General features: G+C 39.1%; 1 protein-coding gene across 1 annotated transcript in view; it reads left to right on the forward strand.

The window, feature by feature from the left end:
* LOC125913328 (filaggrin-2-like) overlaps positions 1–18,858 on the forward strand; it is a 68,811-nt gene that overhangs the window by 4,214 nt on the left and 45,739 nt on the right. The gene's annotated exons all lie outside the window — the stretch shown is intronic.

Below are 18,858 nucleotides of genomic sequence, written 5' to 3' on the forward strand. Positions count from 1 at the left end.
CAGTAGGGCCCGAAGAACGGGATCTAGCATCAGTGAGTCCAGTGACATGGAAACGCACTCAGGAGTCCCACACACACAGGCAGGGTCCCCTCATGGCCACCCTGGATTCCAACAGGGAGAGTCAGGATCCACCCATGAAGGAAGACAGGAAACTACTCACGGACAGCAAGTAAACACCACTAGACATGCACTGTCTGGTCATGCACAGGCCACCAGGACAGAATCCAGTAGGACGGGAAGAACAGGATCTAGGAGCAGTGAGTCCAGGGACAGGGGAAGGCCTTCAGGAGTCCCACAGACACACGCAGCGTCCCCTCATGGCCATGCTGGATCTCAACTTAGTGAGTCAACATCTACCCATGAAGGTAGACTGGGAACTACTCACCCACAGACAGGAGACACCACTGGACCTGCCCAGTCTGGTCATGGACAAGCCACCAGCGCAGAATCCAGGTGGACTGGAAGAAAGGGATCTAGTGTGAGTGAGTCCAGCGACACTGAAAGGCACTCAGGTGTGTCACAAGGACACTCAGTTTCTAGTCATAGGCATTTTGGTTCTATCCCCCAAAACACAGTTAGTAATACAACCAGAAGACATGGTTCTAGTACTGAAGAGTCAGGAGATAGTTCTAAACGTTCCATAATTGAACAAGGGAAGACTTCAATTCATAAGCAACCTAGTTCCAGAAGATCAGGAATACAGGCATCCTCCCATAGACATGTTGGAGACAAATCTACATTCTCAGGTTCAGCTCAGGGGCACACCACATCTTCTCGTGGACCGTTAGGAATTGGCACAACAGAACAAGGTGGATCCAGCCATACACAGTCACATGATACTCATAGACACACCAGTGATAGCATAAGTATGCATTCACATAGCAGTCATCACCAATCTAGAGTAAGTCATTCTCAGTCACAGCTTAGTGGAAGACAAAGACATGGATCAGGTCAAGGATGGAAACATGGCAGTTATGGAAGTGCTGAATATGATTATGGGCAGTCTGGGTATGGACCCTCTGGGGGCAGCAGAACAAGCAGCCACAATTCTAGCCCTTTGAGGTCAACAGAGAGAGCTGCAAACAATCAAGTGTCTACACATGGACAATTAATTTCTGGTTATGACCATACAGAATCAAAAGCAACTGAAATAACAGAAAGACAAGGTTCAAGTCATGGACAATCAGCTGATTCTCATAATCAGTCTGCATCCAGTGTAACTAGAAGGCAGGGATCTAGTCATAGGCATTCAGTAGTAAGTCATGAACCATCAAGTGACACTCATGTTCAATCTGGAAGGTGGCAGTCAAGCAATCATTCTATATTCAGCCATGGACAATCTATATCAGCTCATTGCCATTCAAAATCTGGTTCAGCTCTTAGGCAGGGATCCCATAGTGGTAATAAAGGGAATTCCAAAGATTGGGGGAAACAGATTCATGAATCATCAGGATCTACTCATAGACAGTCGGAGTTCAATAATATAAGTATGCATGAATCCAGCCAGGAGCATTTAGGAGATACATCTTCTCATGAGCAGATAAGATCCAGCACAAGTTTAGTAAGACAAGGATCAAGTAATAGACAATCAGTAGACATCCAGGGTCAATCTGGATTCAGCACCAATGAAAGACAAGTATATAGCCATGACCAATCAAGTGACAGCTATGAGCAGTCAAGTGATAGCAGAAGCAGGAGGCAAGGGTTCATTTCTAGTCACTCTCTTAATAGACAAGACCCTACAGGAAGTGAAAAATATGGGTATAGACATTCATCAAGCAGTAAAACCATACGGAGTGGGGAAAAACAAAAGCAAGGGCCCACATCAAGTTTGTTAGGAAGCATCAGTATATATAGTCAGGATGTGGACAACATGCATACAAGAAACTCTGAGGCCAGAGGTTGCCATAAAAGGGGGAGAACAGAATCAGGTTCCTTTTACTTAGAAGGTAACACTCCACTCTATGAATATGTCCAAGAACAAAGGTATTATTACTTTGAATAATTTGAAACCAACAGAAAACAAACTAGCTCAAATAAGAACCCAAAAAAGAAATGAGACATACAACATGGAATTAAGATACATGATCTTTTCTTTTGGTGGGGGGGGGGTATATAGCTGTCCTTTTATTTAACTGTAGCACTGTACTCATTTCTTTTGTTTGGTGCAAGGTTTTTGTAAGGCTCCACAATCACTAAGCTCTTTGGTTAGAAAACAATAAATGGAAGAAGTAAATAGCATTTGGAACTATATTCAGAACTATATGACAAAGTCATTTGGGTGCTTTAGGATAAAATGAGCATTTTTAAAAAATTTCTCAGACTCAGATTATGGACTTTCCAGATTTTATTTTAATTGACCACTGACAAACCTATCCAGGGAGCTAAGAAACATGATTTTGGAGCCAAAATTTCTCCAATAATATTGTAACACATTCCATGTTCTGAACAAAGAATGTTATAGTAGGTGATGAGTCAGGATATTTGCATCTTTTGTGCCACCACTGGAAATAGATACTACTATTTTTGAATTTATTGTCATGATCTCCTATATTGCATAAAATTGTCAATAAATTTTACATCAAGGTAAGGTTTCTCTTCTCTTTTATCCTCACAAACACAAATACAGCTCCCTGTCCCGGGGACAGATGCACATTTCGTTCTTCTGCCTCTGGACACCCAGATGTAAGTGAAGCATCAAGACACCAATAACAAAGAGTCCAGAAAAGGTGAAACTCAACTACATCTAGTCCTCTCCTCAATCTAATCATTATCCAAAGCATTTATAGGAAGAGATGGTTTATACTGAGAAGTCAGATGTTTTAGTTAATCATGATCATTACAACAACCATTGTCAAACATGACTTGAGAAACCTAAACTCTGGAAATAAGAGGTATGCACCATAGACTCTCTCTGATAAATACACTAATTGAAATCCCTCCCCCATCAATGCAGGCTAATGGGAGTGGAGGCTAATGGAGTCCTGAAGTTTCCAAATGAAAAAAAAAAAAAAAGCAATAAAAAATATACTCTTGCCTAGGAGGAAAACAATACATACATTTATTATGAATAGCAAAATATGTAAAAAGGAATAGAAAATATATACAAAAGATACTAACCTCAGTAGAAAGTTTACTATAAAATCTAAAGAAAATGTTCAGAATACTATAACTCATAAGGACTTTAAACATCATCCCCACAATTTACAGACTGAAAGAAAATAATCCAAGCAAGACTTATTTAATCTAACCAAAAAGAATGATAATGCCCTAAATCAGAATCTGGTATCCTATCATTCTCTCCTCCCCCAAAAAACTGAAGCTACTTTTCTTCCACCTCCACTTTTGAAATTCAAACTGAAGTAAAATTCATCAGTGGGTGTCCCTATTGGGGGCAGCAGTTATATGAAAAACAAAACATGGGCTCTGTTTTCTTATTATACTCAGAATATATTCTATCTAGTTTTTAATATTTTAAGCAAGATGATATAAACTTTGACCACCGTGCTATGTGGTCAACAGAACATTAGTCATATTAGTTTATTAGTGAAAAAAAATAAAATACTTAATGTACTATTAATGTACACAGAAAAAAAATAACTGAGTCTATGATAGTTAATCCTAAATAATAATCAATTCATACATTCACCATTCATTCACTAAGTAAATACTAATTATCAGAGCACCATTAGAAATTTAAATATTGGTGGGTGCCTGGGTGGCTCAGTCGGTTAAGCATCTGACTTCAGCTGAGGTCATGATCTCATGGTTTGTGAGTTCCAGCCCCGCATCAGGCTCTGTGCTAACAGGTCAGAGCCTGGAGCCTGCTTCTGATTCTGTGTCTCCCTCTCTCTCTGCCCCTCCCCTGCTCATGCTCTGCCTCCCTGTGTCTCTCAAAAATAAACAAACATTAAAAAATAAGAAGAAATTTAAATATTGGTAGAGGGAGCATAGAGGATGGAGTAATTGGAGGACCCTATGCTTACCTGTCCCTCAAGACAGCTAGACAAATATCAAATTATTGTGATATAACACCCAAGAAATAGATCTGAGGACTGACAGACAGCTAGATAAATATCAAATTATTGTGATATAACACCCAAGAAATAAATCTGAGGTCTGACAGAACAAACTGCACAACCAGAAGGAGAGAAGAGGTCATATCATGGAAGGTAGGAGGTGTGGAGATGTGATTTGGGGGAAAAAAGAGGGGAGGGGAGGGATCCCTGATCATGGAGAGGTGGGGAGGGAGGGAGGGAGAGAGGGGGGGGGAGAGGGGGGGAGAGAGAGAGAGAGACAGAGAGAGAGAGAGAGAGAGAGAGAGAGAGAGAGAGAGAGCGCACACAGGGATCACACAAGGAAAACACTTCCCCGAAGCCACTGACTGGGAAAATGAGAGGGGCTGATTATCAAGAGTTTTTACAACCAGCGGAGCTCAAAGACTGGAATTATAGAAGTCTGCACTGTGGCTGGTGTGGAACTCAGTGGGCACTGCAGTGTTCCTCTGGAGAAGGAGGGCAAAGGCCTGGGAGCAGACACTGCAATTTGAGGATACCCTGGGATGCACAGGAAAAGATGGATTGCCCTTCTTGGAGTGCATCTGGGAGAGCTGATACTGTCTCTCAGGGGACAAAAGAGTCAGTGGGTAACATTGTATCCCCCACCCCTTAGTATAGGTGGCAGACGCACCTGCTGAGGGCAGCTAACCTGGATATAGGCTTTTGTTGCACTTTAATCTAAACTCCAAGCTCCTGCATGTTGATGCTACTGACCTTCTGAGACAAACCAGCACCAACCCCAGTGAGGTGAGATCCACCCCCAGGGGTTTACTGCAGGACCATACCATGCCAATTTCCTAAAGTCTGGAGTTTTGAAACTCAGCTGGCCTGCCTGGGATAAAACACAGGTGCACTGCACAGCTGGGTAGACACAGAGACACAGAAAGAGTGAGAGGAGAGATATGAGGGAGGCCTGTAACACACAAGGGGAGATTGTTTGCTCTTCTAGGAGGGCTTCCCAGACAGTGGCAAATGTGAACTCCCTTGTCTGGGGACGAGAGAGACAGAGCTGGCACCATTGTTCTCCCCCACCCATCAGCATGGACTGACTTCAGTGAGCAACACATTGCCCACAGTGAAGGCCTGAGATGCTTAGACCAACCCCACCTCACAGAGCTCTGCAGGTGCTTCTTTTCTAGGGCAAGTGTGCCTGAGAACCAGAGCAATGGTCCCCTTCCCCAGAAGAACAGCACCCCCCACCCCATGCACCAAGTCCACTGACCACAGACTGCCAAAAGGCTTCAGCTCTAGGGGAATAAGCACCAAGCCTCTTTTAACAAGCAGACAAAAGCACTCTTAGTTAAAACTTGCCACTTCCTGGAAAAGGTCCAGATAATCCCCATTTCAGGTAAGGAGAAACTCCCAGAGGACTGACCTGAGGGAAACACAGCAGCAAAGTGCAAACAGCATACACCAGAGACACATACTGAAGAACCAGTCCTTGGATACTATATGACATCTTCTGAATAAAGCCATTACTCTCAGAAGCAGGAAACACAGCAGGCTTTCCTAACACAGAGAAGAATATAGAGACCTAGACAAAATACCAAGATGGAAGTATTCATCCCAAAGGAAGTAACAAGAAAGGGTCACAATCAAGGATCTAACCACAACAGATATAAGTAATATGCCTGATTCAGAATTTAAAACAACAATCATAAGAATACCAGCAGGGCTTGAGAAAAGTATAGGAGACACAAGGGAGTACCTTACCACAGAGATAAAAGACTTAAAAACTAGTCAGGCTGAAATACAAACTGCTAAAACTGAGATGCAAAATGGGCTGAAAATAATGACCACAAGGAAAGAAGAAGACAAATGAATAAGTGATAGAGAAGATAAAATTAAGGAAAATAATGAAGCTAAAAACAAGAGAAAAAGAAAAATATTGGGTCATGAAGGTAGACTCAGGGAACTCAGCCACTCCATAAAACATAGTAACATCTGTATTATAGGAAGAGTCCCAGAAGAAGAATAGAGGGGAAATGGGGTAGAATGTTTATTTGAGCTGAAAACCTCCCTACTCTGGGAAAGAAATCAGACATCCAAATCCAGGAGGCACAGAGAACTCCCATCAAAATCAACAAAAGCAGGACAACAACAAGTCATATCATAGTAAAAATTGCAAAATATAGAGATAAGGAAAAAAGTCATAAATGTAGCAAGGGAAAAGAAATACCAAACTTACAAGGTAAGACAAACAAGGTTAGCAGCAGATCTCTCCAAAGAAACTTGGCAGGCCAGAAGGGAGTGGCATGATGTATTCAACAAGTTGAATGGGAAAAATATGCAGTCAAGAATACTCTATCCAGCAAGGCTACCATTCAGCACAGAAGGTGAGATAAAGAGTTTTCCAGATAAACAAACGCTAAAGGAGTTCATTACCAGTATTTTCCAGATAAACAAACACTAAAGGAGTTCATTACCAGTAAATGAGCCCTGCAAGAAATACTAAAGAGGATTATTTGAATGGGAAGGAAAGGATCAAAAGTTACAGATTATAAAGGATTATTAAAAAATTATAAAAGATTATAGAAAATTTCCAGAAACAATGACAAAACATGTAGTAAAATAAAATGTCATTCAATAAAATAATATGTATCATTCATATCTATCAATAATCATTGTGATAAAAATTGACAAAATGCTCCATTCAAAAGATATACAGTGTTAGAATGGATTAAAACAAAAACAAAAACAAACAAACAAAAAACAAGAGCCATCTATATGCTGCATACAGGAGACTCATTTTATACCTAAAGACATCTGTAGATTGAAAGTCAGAGGATGAGAACCATTTATCCTGTTAGTGGACATCAAAACAAAACCAGAGTAGCCTTACTTATATCAGACAATAAGATTTTAAAACAAAGACTGTAATAAGAGATGAAGAAGGGCACTATATCATAATAGAGAGGTCTATCCAACAAGATCTAACAATTATATATTTATGCCATCAATTTGGGAGCAACCAAATATAAAAAAAAATTAATAATAAACATAAGGAACTCATTGGTAATAATACAATAATAGAAGGGGACTTTAACACACCACTAAAAGCAATGGACAGATTATCTAAGCAGAAAATCAATAAATAAGGAAACAATGGCTTTGAATGACATACTGGGCCAGATGTACTTAAGAAATATATTCAAAACATTTCAACCTAAAGCAGTAGAATACACATTCTTTTCAAGTGCACATGGAACATTCTCCAGAACAGATCACATACTGGGTCACAAATCAGGCCTCAACAAATACAAAAATACTGAGGTCACACCATGCATATTTTTCAACCACAATGCTACAATTTGAAGTCAACCACATGAAAAACTTTTGAAAGGCAAGGACTACATGGAGGTTAAAGAACATCCTACTAAAGAAGGAATTAGTTAACCAGGAAATTAAAGAAGAAATTTAAAAATACATGGAAACAAATAAAAATAGAAATATAATGATCCAAAACCTTTGGAATGCAGCAGAAGCAGTAATAAGCAGTAATAAGAGGGAAGCACATAGCAAAACAGGCCTATCTCAAGAAGCAAGAAAACTCTCAAAAACACAACCTAACATACAACTAAAGGAGTTAGAAAAAGAACAAATGAAGCCTAAAGCCAGCAGAAGAAGGGAAATAATAAAGATTAGAGCAGAAATAAATGATATAAGAAAAAATACATCAATAAAACCTACAGCTAGTTCTTTGAAAGAATTAATAAAATTGATAAACCCCTAGCAAAACTTATCAAAAAGAGAAAGGACACAAATAGATAAAATCACAAATGAGAAAGATCATAACCAACACCACAGAAATACAAACAATTATAAGAGGATATTATGAAAATTACATGCCAACGAATTGGGCAGTCTGAAATAAATGGATAAATTCCTAGAAACATTAACTACGAAATCTGACACAGGAACAAATAGAAAATATGGAATGACTGATAACTAGCAAACAAATTGAATAAGTAATCAAAATTCTCCCAAAAAATAAAAGTCCAGTGCCAGATGGCTTCCCATCTGGGGAATTCTATCAGACATTTAAAGAAGTGAATACCTATTCTTCTCAAACTGTTCCAAAAAACAGAAATGGAAGGAAAACTTCCAAAGTCATTCTCTGAAGCTAGCATCACCTTGATTCCAAAACCAGACAAACATCCCACTAAAAAAGAGAATTACAGGCCAATATCCCTGATGAACATGGATGTAAAAATTCTCAACAAAATACTAGCAAAATGATCCCAAAGTGCATTAAAAGAATCATTCACCACAAGCAAGCGGGATTTATTCTGGGGCTGCAAGGATGGTTCAATATTCACAAATTAATGTGATATACCACATTAATGTAAGGATCAGAACTACATGATCCTCTCAATAGACGCAGAAAAAGCATTTGACAAAGTCCATTTGATAGCATCCAATTCTGATTAAAAATAAGAAATAAAAAAAATTTTAAAACCTCAACAAAGTAGGGATAGATGGAATTTACCCCAACATCATAAAGCCCATATATGAAAGACCCATAGCTAATATCATCCTCAATGGGGGAAAACTGAAAGCTTTTCCTCTACAGTGAAGAACAAGACAGGGATGTCCACTCTCACCATTATTACTTTAGTACTAGAAGACTTAGGAGAGTTAAGATGGCGGAGGAGCAGCGAGACCCTAAGCTTGTCCCATCCCTCCAACACTACTAAATAGTAATCAAATCATTCTGAACAGGCAAGAAATCAATTACAGGTCTGAGAGAACAAAACCACAAGTCTGCAAGTAAAAAAGTGACCACCTTCCGGAAAACAGGAGGTGCAGAGATATGATTTGGGGGAGACAAAGCTGTGGTTACAGCAGCAGAGAGGGAGCCTGTTTATGGAAGCTACCGCAGAGTATTATAAGCAGCAGATAGCAAAATCTGAACTTTTAGCAGTCTACTATAGTGGGAGATGTGCCTGGCTCAAAGGTGCTTAGGTGGCAAAGTGGGGAGGAATCCCAGGAATGACATCATGGTCTGAGGATCCCCTGGGTTGAAAGAAGGATGGGTGGTGCCAATGTGCTACACTGTTTCAGGCATAGGGGAAGGGTACTGGGACTGAAGGTAGCAAGCAGGGGTTCCGGCTTTCTGCTATGTTTTGACATAACTTCTGAACAGCTGTGAGGTCATGGGATCACTTTCCCCGGCAAAAGGCACAGTGAGACCCTCCCCCAGAGGAACAGAGTGCATCTCTGGAGTGGAAGTCCCTAAAATTTGGAGTTTTGAAACTCAGTCACGTGCCTGAGATTAAAAAGCTTAGATATAGGCAATGTGAACACAGGGTTCTGATGGAAACTGGGGACAAAAGAGGGGTTATTGATTGCTCTTCTGCGAGGGTTCCCTGAAGAGAGGGGAACACAGTCTTTATGCTCTGGGGCTAGAGAGCAGGGCTCCACTATATTCATCCAACCAATCAGCAGTGAAAGCAACACAGCACCACCTACTGGAAGCCAGATCTGCCTACACTAAGCCCCAACACCTGCAACGGAAGATGCATTTCCCCTGAAAGAAGTCAGCCTGAGAATAAATACAGCAGGCCCTTTCCCCAGAAAGGACTTGCTTGAACCTAGTCTACTGACCAAAGAGTGACACAAAGGTTCAGCTCTAGCAGAAACAGGATCTAATTTCATGTTTATTTTTCTCTTTATTTTTTTTAATTTTCACTTATTTTCTTTGTTAAAATTTTTTATTACATATATATACATATATGTATACACACACACACACACATATATATATATATATATATATATATATATATATATATTAGATTTTTTCAATGCTTATTTTGGAGAGAGAGACCACGCACACTGGTAGGGAAGGGGTGGGGGGGAGGCACAGAGGATCTGAAGCGAGGTCTGTTATGACAGCAGATAACCTGATGTGAAGCTCTAACTCATGAACTGTGATATCATGACCTGAGCCAAAAGCCAAAGTCAGATACTTAACTGACTAAGCCACCCAGGCACCCATATACATATATGTGTGTGTGTGTGTGTGTGTGTGTGTGTGTGTGTGTGTATTTTTTAACTTAAAAACTTTTTTGTTAGTTCATTTTCATTTTATTTTATTTTACATTATTTTTATTTTTGGATCTAGATTTTTTTTAACAAGCAGACCAAAACACGCCCAGGACCTAGTTTGGTTTTTTTGTTTGTTTCATTTTTGGCTTTTTTTTTAGGGAAGTTTTTTGCTTTTGCTCTTTGTTACTTTTTTTTCCTCTTTTCTTTTCTGGACAAAATGACAAGGAGAAATTCACCCCAAAAGAAAGAAGAGGAAGTAGGACTCACGGCCAGGGATTTAATCAATACAAATAATAAGTAAGCTTTCTGAACTAGAATTTAAAATAACAACTATAAAGTGGTGCCTGGGTGGCTCAATCAGTTAAGCAGTGGACTTCAGCTCAGGTCATGATCTCACGGTTTGTGAGTTCAAGCCCCACGTTAGGCTCTATGATGACAGCTCAGAGCCTAGAGCCTGCTTCAGATTCTGTGTCTCCCTCTCTCAATGCCCCTCCCCTGCTCACACTCTGTTTCTCTCTCTCTCAAAAATAAACATTAAAAAAAATTTTAAATAACAATTATAAGGATACTAGCTGGCCTTGACAGAGGCAGTGAAGATAAAAGAGAATCCCTTTCGATGTCCACTCTTGCCACTGCTATTCAACATAGTATTGGAAGTCTTAGCCTCTGCAATCAGACAACACAAAGAAATAAAAGGCATCCAAATCAGCCAGGAGGAGGTCAAACTTTCACTCTTCACAGATGACATGACACTGTATATGGAAAACCCAAAAGATTCCACCAAAAACTGTCAGAATTAATTCATGAATTTAGCAAAGTTTCAGGATATAAAATCAACACAGAGAAATCGGTTGTGTTTCTATACACCAACAATGAAGTGACAGAAAGAGAAATCAAGGAATCAATCCCATTTACAGTTGCACCAAAAACCATAAAATACCTAGGAATAAATCTAACCAAAGAGGTGAAAAATCTATACACTGAACTATAGAAAGTTTATGAAAGAAATTGAAGAAGACACAAAGAAATCGAAAAAGGTTCCATGCTCCTGGAGAGGAAGAACAAATATTGTTAAAACGTTGATACTACCCAAAGCAATCTACATATTCAGTGCAATCCCTATCAAAATAACACCAGCATAACACTCTCCAGTTCCATCCACATTGCTACAAAAGCCCATGAGACTCTTAAAAACTGAGAATTGAGGGTTGATGGGGGGTGAGAGGGAGGGGAGTGTGGGTGATGGGTATTGAGGAGGTCACCTTTTGGGATGAGCACTGGGTGTTGTACGGAAACCAATTTGACAATAAATTTCATTAAAAAAAAACAAAAACAAAATACCACCAGCATTCTTCACAGAGCTAGAACAAATAATCCTAAAATTTGTATGGAACCAGAAAAGAGCCCGAATAGCCAAAGCAATCTTGAAAAGAAAACCACAGCAGGAGGCATCACAATCCCAGACTTCAAGCTATACTACAAAGCTGTAATCATCAAGGCAGTATGGTACTGGCACAAGAACAGACATTCAGATCAATGGAACAGAATAGAGAACCCAGAAATGGACCCACAAACATATGGCCAACTAATCTTTGACAAAGCAGGAAAGAATATCCAATGGAATAAAGACAGTCTCTTCAGCAAGTGGTGCTGAGAAAACTGGACAGCGACATGCACAAGAATGAACCTGGGTCACTTTCTTACACCATACACAAAAATAAACTCAAAATGGATGAAAGTCCTCAATGTAAGACAGGAATCCATCAATATCCTCCAGGAGAAAACAGACAAAAACCTCTTTGATCTTGGATGCAGCAACTTCTTACTCAACCCATCTCCAGAGGCAAGGAAAACAAAAGCAAAAATGAACTACTGGGACCTCATCAAAATAAAAAGCTTCTGCACAGCGAAGGAAACAATCAGCAAAACTAAAAGGCAACCGATAGAATGGGAGAAGATATTTGCAAATGACATATCAGATACAGAGTTAGTGTCCAAAATCTATAAAGAACTTATGAAACTCAACACCCAAAAAACAAATAATCCAGTGAAGAAATAGGAAAAAGACATGAAGAGACACTTCTCCAAGGAAGACATCCAAAGGGCCGACACATGAAAAAATGCCCAACAAAACTCATCATCAGGGAAATACAAATCAAAACCACAATGAGATACCACCTTACACCTGTCAGAATGGCTAACATTAACAACTCAGGCAACAACAAATGTTGGTGAGGATGCGGAGAAAGAGGATCTCTTTCGCATTGTTGGTGGGAATGCAAACTGGTGCAGCCACTCTGGAAAACAGTATGGAGGTTCCTCAAAAAAGTAAAAATAGAACTACCCTACGACCCAGCAATTGCACTACTAGGCATTTATTCAAGGGATACAGGTGTGCTGTTTTGAAGGGACACATGCACCCCAATGTTTATAGCAGCACTATCAACAATAGCCAAAGTATGGAAAGAGCCCAAATGTCCATCAATGGATGAATGGATAAAGAAGATGTGGTATATATATACAACAGAGTATTACTCGGCAATCAAAAAGAATGAAATCTTGCCATTTGCAACTATGTGGATGGAAATGGAGGGTATTATGCTAAGTGAAATTAGTCAGAGAAAGACAAAAATCATATGACTTCACTCATGTGAGGACTTTAGGAGACAAAACAGTGAACATAAGGGGAGGGAAACAAAAATAATATAAAAACAGGGAGGGGGACAAAACAGAAGAGATTCATAAATATGGAGAACAAACTGAGGATCACTGGAGGGGCTGTGGGAGGGGGGGATGGGCTAAATGGGTAAGGGGCACTAATGAATATACTCCTGAAATCATTGTTGCACTATATGCTAACTAATTTGGATGTAAATTAAAAAAAAAAAAACATAAAACTTTAAAATTAAAAAAAATAAAAAATTAAGAGAATCCCTTTCTGTAGAGATAAAAGAACTAAAATCTATTCAGGTCAAAATTCAAAATGCTATATCCAAGATGCAAACCCGAAAGGATGCCATGACAGCGAGGATAGATGAGCCAGAGGGACAAATTAGTGACAGAGAATATGAAATTATGGAAAACAATGAAGCTGAAAAGAAGAGGGAAACAAAATTCAAGGATCACAAAGGCAGACTTAAGGAACTCATAGGAATCTCAGAAAATGAGAGAAAAAAAAAGGGCAGAAGGCTTATTCAAACAAACTATAGCTGAAAACTTCCCTAATCTGAGGAAGGATGAGACATCAAAATTGAAGCACAGAGTACTCCCATTAAATTCTTCAAAAGCTGACCATTGCCAGGACATATCATAGTCAAATTCACAAAATACATAGGCAAGGAAAGAATCCTGAAATCAGCAAGGCAAAAAAGCCCTTAACCTACAAGGGAAGACAGATCAGGTTCACAGCAGATCCATCCACAGTAACTTGGCAGGCCAGAAAGGAGTGGCAGGATGTATTCAATGTTCTGAATAGGAAAAATATGCAGCCAAGAATTCTTTGTCCAGCAAGGCGGACATTCAGAATAGAAGAGACAAAGGATTTCCCAGACAAACAAAAACTAAAGGAGTTTGTGACCATTAAATCAGCCTTGAAAGAAATTTTAAGGGGAGACTCTTCAAGTGGAGAGAAAAAAAAAAAAACCCAAAGCAGCAAAGACTAGAAAGAACCAGAAAACATCATCAGAAACACCAAATCTACAGGTAACACAATGGCACTAGATTCATATCTTTCAATAATCACTTTGCATGTAAATAGACTAAATGCTCCAATCAAAAGACACAGGGTGCCAGAATGGAATAAAAAAAAACAAGTTCTATCTGTATGCTGCCTATGAGAAACTAAATTTAGACCTGAGGACGCCTGCAGACTGAAAGTGAGGGAATGGAGAACCATCTAGCTTAATGGGCACCAAAAGAAAGCTGGAATATGGCCAACTAACCTTTGACAAAGCAGAAAAGAGCACCCAATGGAAAAAAGACAGTCTCTTTAGCAAATGGTGTTGGGAGAACTGGACAGCAACATGCAGTAGAATGAAATTAGACCACTTTCTTACACCATTGACAAAAACAAACTCAAAATGGATGAAAGACCTAAATGTGAGACAGGAAACCATCAAAACCCTAGAGGAGAAAGCAGGCAACCACCTCTTTGACCTGAGCTGCAGCAATTGCTTACTCGACACATCTCCAAAGGCAAGGGAATTAAAAGCAAAAATGAACTATTGGGACCTCATCAAGATGAAAAGTTTCTGCACTGCAAAGGAAACAATCAAGAAAACTAAAAGGCAACTGACAGAATAGGAAAAGATATTTGCAAATTACATATCAGATAAAGGGCTAGTATCTGAAATATATAAAGAACTTACCAAACTCAACACCCAAAAACCAAATAATCCAGTGAAGAAATGGACAGAAGACATGAATAGACACTTTTCCAAAAAAGACATCCAGATGGCCAACAGACACATAAAAAGATGCTCAACGTCACTCATCAGGGAAATACAAATCAAAGTCATAGGGAGATACCACCTTACACCAGTCAGAGTGGCTAAAATGAACAAAGCAGGAAACTACAGATGCTGGCAAGGGTGTGGAGAAATGGGAACCCTCTTGTACTGTTTGTGGGAATGCAAATTGGTGCAGTCATTCTGGAAAACAATGTGGATTTTCCTCAAAAAATTAAAAACAGACCTACCCTATGACCCAGCAATAGCACTACTAGGCATTTACCCAAGGGATACAGGAATGCTGACGCATAGGGGCACATGTACACCAATGTTTATAGAAGTGCTTTCAACAATAGCCAAATTATGGAAAGAGACTAAATGTCCATCAACTGATGAATGGATAAAGAAGATGTGGTTTATATATACAATAGAATACTACTTGTCAATGAGAAAGAATGAAATCATGCCATTTGCAGCAATGTGGATGGAACTGGAAGGTATTATGCTGAGTGAAATAAGTCAGTCAGAGAGGGACAGATATCATAAGTTTTCACTCATATGTGGATCTTGAGAAACTTAACAGAAGTCCATGGGGGAAAGGCAGGGGGGAAAAAACAGTTACAAACAGAGAGGGAGGGAGGCAAACCACAAGAGACTCTTAAATATAGAGAACATACTGAGGGTGGATGGGGGCAGTGGGACACAGGAGAAAATGGGTGATGGGCACTGAGAAGAGCACTTGTTAGGATAAGCACTGGGTGTTGTATGTAAGCCAATTTGACAATAAATTATATTTTAAAAAAAGAAAACTGGAGTAACCATACTTCTATCAGACAAACTAGATTTTAAAAGAAAGACTGCAACAAGAGATGAAGAGGAGCATTATATCATAATTAAGGGGTCTATCCATCAAGAAGATCTAACTATTGTAAATATTTATGCCCCCAACTTAGAACACCCAAATATAAAAATCAATGAATAACAAGCATAAAGAAACTCATTGATAATGATACAATAAGGGAGATTAACATTCCTCTTACAGCAATGGACACATCATCTAAGCAGAAAATCAACAAGGAAACAATGGCTTTGAATGACACACTGGACCAGATGAACTTAACAGATATATTCAGAACATTTCATCCTAAAGCAGTAGAATACGCATTCTTTTTGAATACGCATGGAACATGCTCCAGAAAAGACCACTTATTGGGACACATCTGTCCTCAACAAGTACAAAAAGATCAAGGTCATACTATGCATATTTTCAGATCACAACTCTATGAAACTTGAAGTCAACCACAGAAAACAATTTGGAAAGCCCTCAAAAACATGAAGGTTAAAGAACATCCTACTAAAGAATGAATGGGTTACCAGGAAGTTAAAGAAGAAATTTTAAAAATGAATGAAATCCAATAAACATGAAAACAAGACAGCACAAACCCTTTGGGATGCTGCAAAAGCAGTCCTAGAGGGAAATATATTGAAATTCAGGCCTATCTCAAGAAGCAAAAAAGGTCCCAAATACACAACCTAACCTTACACCTTAAGGAGCTAGAAAAGGAACAGCAAATAAAGCCTAAAACCAGCAGAAGGGAAATAATAAAGATTAGAGCAGAAATAAATGGCATGGAAACAAACAAACAAACAAAAAAACCAGTAGAACAAATCATGAAACTTAAATGAACAAAATTGATAAACCCCTAGCCAGACTTCTCAAAAAGAAGAGAGGACCCAAAGTATGAATGAGAGGGAAGATCACAACCAATACCATAGAAATACAAACATTTATAAGAGACTACTATGAAAATTTACATGCCAACAAACTGGGCAATCTGGGAGAAATGGACAAATTCCTAGAAACTCACAAACTCCCAAAACTGAAACAGAAAGAAATAGAAAATCTTAAGAGACTCATAACCAGCAAGGAAATGGAATCAGTAATCAAAAACCTCTCAGCAAACAAGGCATCCTAGACCAGATGGCTTCCCATGTTCTACCAGACATTTAAAGAAGAGTGGAGGTTCCTCAAAAAATTAAAAATAGATCTACCCTATGACCCAGCAATAGCACTGCTAGGAATTTATCCTAGGGATACAGGAGTGCTGATACATAGGGGCACTTGTACTCCAATGTTTATAGCAGCACTTTCAACAGTAGCCAAATTATGGAAAGAGCCTAAATGTCCATCAACTGATGAATGGATAAAGAAATTGTGGTTTATATACACAATGGAATACTACGTGGCAATGAGAAAAAATGAAATATGGCCTTTTATAGCAACGTGGATGGAACTGGAGAGTGTTATGCTAAGTGAAATAAGTCATAGAGAGAAAGACAGATACCATATGTTTTTACTCTTATGTGGATCCTGAGAAACTTGGTGGAGGACCACGGGGGAGGGGAAGGAAAAAAAAAGGAAAGGTTAGAGAGGGAGGGAGCCAAAACATAAGAGACTCTTAAGAACTGAGAACAAACTGAGGGTTGATGGGGGGTGGGAAGGAGGGGGGGGTGATGGGTATTGGGGAGGGGAGCTGTTGGAATGAGCACTGGGTGTTGTATGGAAACCAATTTGACAATAAATTTCATATTTAAAAAAATAAAATAAAAAGCCAAAAAAAAGAAATAATAATAATAATAATAACAATAATAAAGAAGAGTTAATACCTATTCTTCTCAAACTGTTCCAAAAAGTAGAAATGGAAGGAAAACTTCCAAACTCATTCTCTGAGGCCAGCATTACCCTGATTGCAAAACCAAAGATCCCACTAAAGAAGACAATTACAGGCCAATATCCCTGATGAAAATGGATGCAAAACTTCTTAACAAAATACTAGTAAATCGAATTCAACAGTACATTTAAAAAATTATTCACCATGATCAAGTGGGATTTATTCCTGGGCTGCAGGGATAGTTCAATATTCACAAATCAATCAACGTGATACACCACATTAATAAAAGAAAGGATAAGAACCATATGATCCTCCCAATAGATACAGAAAAAGCATTTGACAAAATACAGCATCGATTCTTGATAAAAACCTTCAACAAAGTAGGGATGGAAGGAACATACCTCAACATCATAAAGGCCATATATCAAAGACCCATAGCTAATATCATTCTCAATGGGAAAAAACTGAGAGTTTTTCCTCCATGGTTAGGAACAAGACAGGGATGTGCACTCTCACCATTGCTACTTAACATAGTACTGGAAGTCTTAGCCTCAGCAATCAGACAACAAAAAGAAATAAAAGGCATCCAAGTTGGCAAGAAAGAAGTCAAACTTTCACCATTTGCAAATGACATTTGTGCACTCACTGCCATTTTTGACCGACATCCACAGAAATGAATCAGGCAATGCCTTGGCCTCTCCATCCATGGAAGCCCTTTCCTGCCTATTCACCCCAGGCATTCAGACCTGTCACTGCCAGTAGCCTGTGTGCTCTGTGGTTTTCCTCCCTCCCGCCCTATTCATCCCCTCTCTGATTCTGCAAGTCAGAGATTTCTCTCTCCCCCCAGCCAGCCCCAGCAGCAGCAGCCAGTCATATCCATTGTTTTGCTCTGGTGCAGTATACCACTGGCCAATTCCCCTGGAGGTTGCTATCCGCCCCAGCCACATACTGCTTCTGCTCTGTGCATGTGCAGAGGTGCAAGGGCAAGAAAGGTTTTCTATGTAGAAAACCCAAAAGAGTCCACCAAAAAATTGCTAGAACACATGAATTCAGCAAGGGTATAGGATATAAAATCAACGTGCAAAAATCTGCTGCATTTCTATACACCGATAACGAAGCAACAAAAAAAGAAATCAAGGAATCAATTCTACATGCAAATGCGCCAAAAACAATAAGGTATCTTTGAATAAATCTAACTAAAAAGGTAAAATATCTGTACTCTGAAAAGTATAGAACACTCATGAAACAAATTGAAGAGGACACAAAGAAATGGAAAAGCATTCCATGTTCATGGATTGGAAAACAAACATTGTTAAAATGTTATAGTACCCAAAGCAAACTATATATTTAATGCAATCCCTATCAAAATATAACAACAGCATTTTTCACAGAGAAAAACAAGCAATCTTAAAATTTGTATGGAATTACAAAAGATTCCAAATAACCAAAGCAGTCCTGAAAAAGAAAAGCAATGCTGGAGGCATCATGATTCCAGACTTCAAGCTGTATTACAAAGTTGTAGTCATCAAGACAGTATGGTACTGACACAAACACAGACACACAGATCAAGGGAACAGAACAGAAAACCCAGAAATGGACACACAACTATATAGTCAACCCATGTTTGAC

The sequence above is a fragment of the Panthera uncia genome, assembly GCF_023721935.1.
Source record: "Panthera uncia isolate 11264 chromosome C1 unlocalized genomic scaffold, Puncia_PCG_1.0 HiC_scaffold_4, whole genome shotgun sequence".
Lineage (NCBI taxonomy): Eukaryota > Metazoa > Chordata > Mammalia > Carnivora > Felidae > Panthera > Panthera uncia.